Source organism: Stegodyphus dumicola, chromosome 4, assembly GCF_044657685.1.
Source record: "Stegodyphus dumicola isolate Sdum_Otavi_A_Nest chromosome 4, ASM4465768v1".
Classification (NCBI taxonomy): Eukaryota; Metazoa; Arthropoda; class Arachnida; order Araneae; family Eresidae; genus Stegodyphus; species Stegodyphus dumicola.
Window position 1 is genome coordinate 86028021 of NC_140771.1, and position 4207 is coordinate 86032227.

Sequence of the window (4207 nt, forward strand, 5' to 3'; positions counted from 1 at the left end):
ATTTCATCTCTGAATCCATAACTTCTTTCCAATTAACACTTTGCTTACAGTTGATCGCTTTTTCATAAGATTCGGGCTCTTTAGAATCAATAATAAAACCTTCACTTATCATTATATAATCTTCAAAACGCTTTGGCTTTCTCAAGTCAGCTCTATCTCTTAGGTATCTTGACTGTGCATTATTTTGCAAATTAATATCTTCACATTCTTGTCTTTCAAAATGTTCTTCTGATATATTTCCAGATATTTCTTTGTTGTATTCTTTTTCTGAATTATCTTCTTCACAAAGAAACTTTTCTGACTTATCTTTTTCTGAATTTTGTTGATGTTCAGAGACAGAAATTAGGCTATCTTGATCTTGAATACGTAACTGCACCCTTTCTTCACAATTTGTGAGCTTTTCGTTAAATATAACATCCCGTGAACAGATCACACTATTGGTTTCTTTGATCCATAGTCAGTATCTTTCGTCTCCATCATAACCAATTAAATAAGCTTTTGTAGCCTTATTATCCATTTTCCTTCTTCTTTGTTTAGGAATATGGGCATAACACACAGATCCTACTATACGAAGATGCTTAATTCGAGGTTTCTTTTTAAAACATAGCTCATAAGGACTCATGCCTTCTACTGATGATTTGCCAGTTCTGTTTAGTACATATATGGCAATGTTGACTAGTTCAGCCCATATTGCTGCAGGAAAATGAGCTTCAGAATTTGAGTACTTAAATGTTCTTGCCATTTCGATTATTGTACGTATGTCTCTTTCACTAGAACCATTTTGTTCAGGAGAATAAGGTGCTGTTAGTCTTTGAGTTATACCTTCAGAATGCAAAATAGCACGCACTTTGTCATTGTCAAACTCGCCTCCATTATCACTGAGAAATTCTTTGACTGAATGTCCTAAGATTTTAGCGTGTGCAAGCATGTGTTGTAACATATTTACAACAGCAGATTTTTCCTTGATAAAATACCCATAACGAAACTGTGTGTAGCTATCTTTAAACACAACTAAGTATCTTTTCTTCTGGAAAGATTCATCAAAAGGTCCACAGACATCAGCTGAAATTAATTCACCAGGCTTGCTGGCTGGCTTTCTTATGCCAAATGGTAAACGGTGTGCTTTGCCAAAAATGCATGGTTCACACAATTTTCTTTCAAATGGGATTTTAATTCCTAATTCTTTCTCAAGCATGTTCTTAATGTGACGTTTATCTTGATGTCCCCATCTCTGATGATATAACTCTAACAAGGAATTGTCTGCTTCAGCAGTATGAACTTCTATAATTTTATCAGGCATAATAGGTTCGATAGCTGCCTTGTATACTTTGTACCATATACTTTGCGAGTTCCAAAAAGCACTACTTGACCATTAACCTTTAACCAGCACTCTGTAACTGTTGAAATAAATTTACTATTCGGATTTCTATCTTGAGCAGCAAGTAAAGAAAATAAATTTCTGTTTATATCAGGGACATACCAAACATCTTTAAGGTAAATTCTTTGGATTTTACTACCAATAGTTGTTTTGACACATACTGTACCTTTACCAAGAGCAACTAAAGTTTCTTTTCTAGCAGCCTTGATGCTACAGGGACTATCAAACTTCATAAAGTATGTGAAACAATTCATGATATGTCTTGTAGCTCCACTATCAATCCAAAAAGATGTTTGATCAGTCTTAGCCTCTTCGTCAATGGACATCAGTATTACACTGCCTGTATTTCCTTCATTGGTTTTCGTCAACCTATTCTTGGGTGGTCTTCCATCAGCAATCCACTATTTACAATCTTTTACCCAGTGCCCTTTCTTTTTGCAATAATTGCAAATATCTTCTTTTCTTGGTTTTCTTCTGAATTTGTCATTTTTATATTGCTTTTGTTTTTCAGATTTTGACATTACTAATGCCACTTGTTCATTTGTATTGCCTTTCTCATGACTTTTAAATTCTCTTTCATGAGAGCAAAGCTGTGCTGTTAACTCATCAACTGTTCTTTTGTCTTCACCCAAGAGTAACCAACTTGACTTAAACAAATGGTATTGTTCTGGTAAGACATCTAAAATCTTGCAATTGAGTAGCATGTCAGGTAACTTATTTTCATTTTTCTTTTCAAGTCCTGAATTCAACTCATTCCATAAGTTTTTTAATTTGGAAAGATGAGCCGCCATATTATCATTTTCATTCCACTTGAATTGAAAAAATTGCATGCATATATTATACAATTGATTTTCTGATGATGCTTCAAATAACTTATGTAATTCCAACCACACTTCTCTAGCAGTCTGAAATCTCATAACTTTTTGCAGAGTTTCTTCCGTCATGGAATTCGTTAATACCATCATAGCACTAGTGTTTGCATTTTGAAACTTCTTAACAGCTTCATTATATTTCTCTTGTTGAGCAATCGGAGCATCTACAGGAAGAATTTCTGGTTTCACTATAGTTCCTTCTACAATTTCTAAAGCACCAGGATGATAATTTAAAACAAATTTTATCCTGTATTTCCATATAAGCCAATCGCTTTCACCTGATAAATGCTTTACTTGGACCTTAGATAATTCCATACTTTGATTTCTAAACAATTTCGATTGCTATAACGAAAACAAAACACTTACTTGATTAGACTTAACGAGTTCCGTTTCTTCGAGAAAACATCAATTCAAAACATTTGACGCAATATGGGAGCTTGCTGGGCCCATAACCTAAAACAGTATTTCTTAAAAAATACATAACCTAAAAAGGTATTTCTAAAAATAAAGAGAAAAACGAATAGCAGAGCAAAAAAATACGATGCTTTTATTGGAATTACAAACTATAGCTATTTTTGAACGACAGTATCGCGAAGCACGATCTCCTGATGACGACAACACTCACTGTTGCCAGAACTTATCTAAACTATATATTATATTATTATTTTTTTTATTAACATACTTTAATATTAAGTACCTATTGTTAATTTTCATTTGAAAGGAAACGGCGTTCGCCAAAGTCCTCACCTCCTTTCTTCTTGCTCAAAAGCAAGATTGCTACAGATTGCTACAGATTGCTATTGTTAATGTATGTTAAAGGAGCACTTACCTAACGCTTGGGTATCCACTAATTACTGTGTACCTAATACACGCGCTTTAATATCTTTGTACATTGGTTAATCTACCTAGGAAACAGTACAAATAATTCAGTAGCAAGACTCTGTACCACGCAGTACTAATCTAGGGTCTAACTTTTAATTCACTGTACTAATTACTACTTATTCTAGCATAACATTGCGCACCTAACATTTCAGTATGTAGTACATGTCTTGTGTATCTAATGATAATGCTTCAAAGGATCATATTGTACTCAACATATGAGTACACACGTTATGTATATATGCTACCGTACCCATGCTTTTGCATACACCTTATAACATGGCAATGTATTATCCAGTGTCTAACATTAATTAGCTTTAACGCCACTGTATTAAGTACCAAATTTGTATGTATGTTTATGTATTAGTATATTAGCAAAATGAACACGTATGGTTATCTAGATAAAGGTGGACGGGGCGCTATACCGATTAACCGTATTGGTAGAGGGGTGGTACCCACGTCCTCCGTCGCATGTGTATTTAAGTATGAGTGCTATCCAATACAAAAATCTCATAAATTAAGAAATATAACAAACATTTTGAAAAAAAGCCCTTCGAACGAGGTGGATTATCTCGTGGGTCAAAGATCCGTAAAAGAGATGAATATATGTCAAGAAACCGTTAAAGACGTGATGAAAGCGGCAAACAAGAGATAAAAAGCAGGTCAAATCAGTTAAAGAAAAGAGTAAAGCAGGGGTCAAAAGGAAATGAAAAGAAAAATTTTCGCCATAATCGAAAACAGATTTTAAGCTATGGAGTGTAGAATACACAGGATCGGAAACAAAGTAGGAGAAACTGAAAAAAGAGCTCCTACTGCCGAACACTAAATTGGAGAAAAAGTTTCTACTGTCAAATAACAAAGAGCAGAAAGAGTTTAGCTGCAATCGCAAAGCTTAAAGAAATTCATAATTGCAGCAAGAAACAATTCTGATGCTTTTAAATGCCTAGCAATAGCTTATCATCCTTTACTAAAGGTATCCACGTACGATGGTAAAACCTCCTGGTAAGTGTACAAGACTCAGTTTCCTTATAGTGGCAGCAGAGGCAAATAGATGGGATTGCCAAGCTAAAGCCTGCCA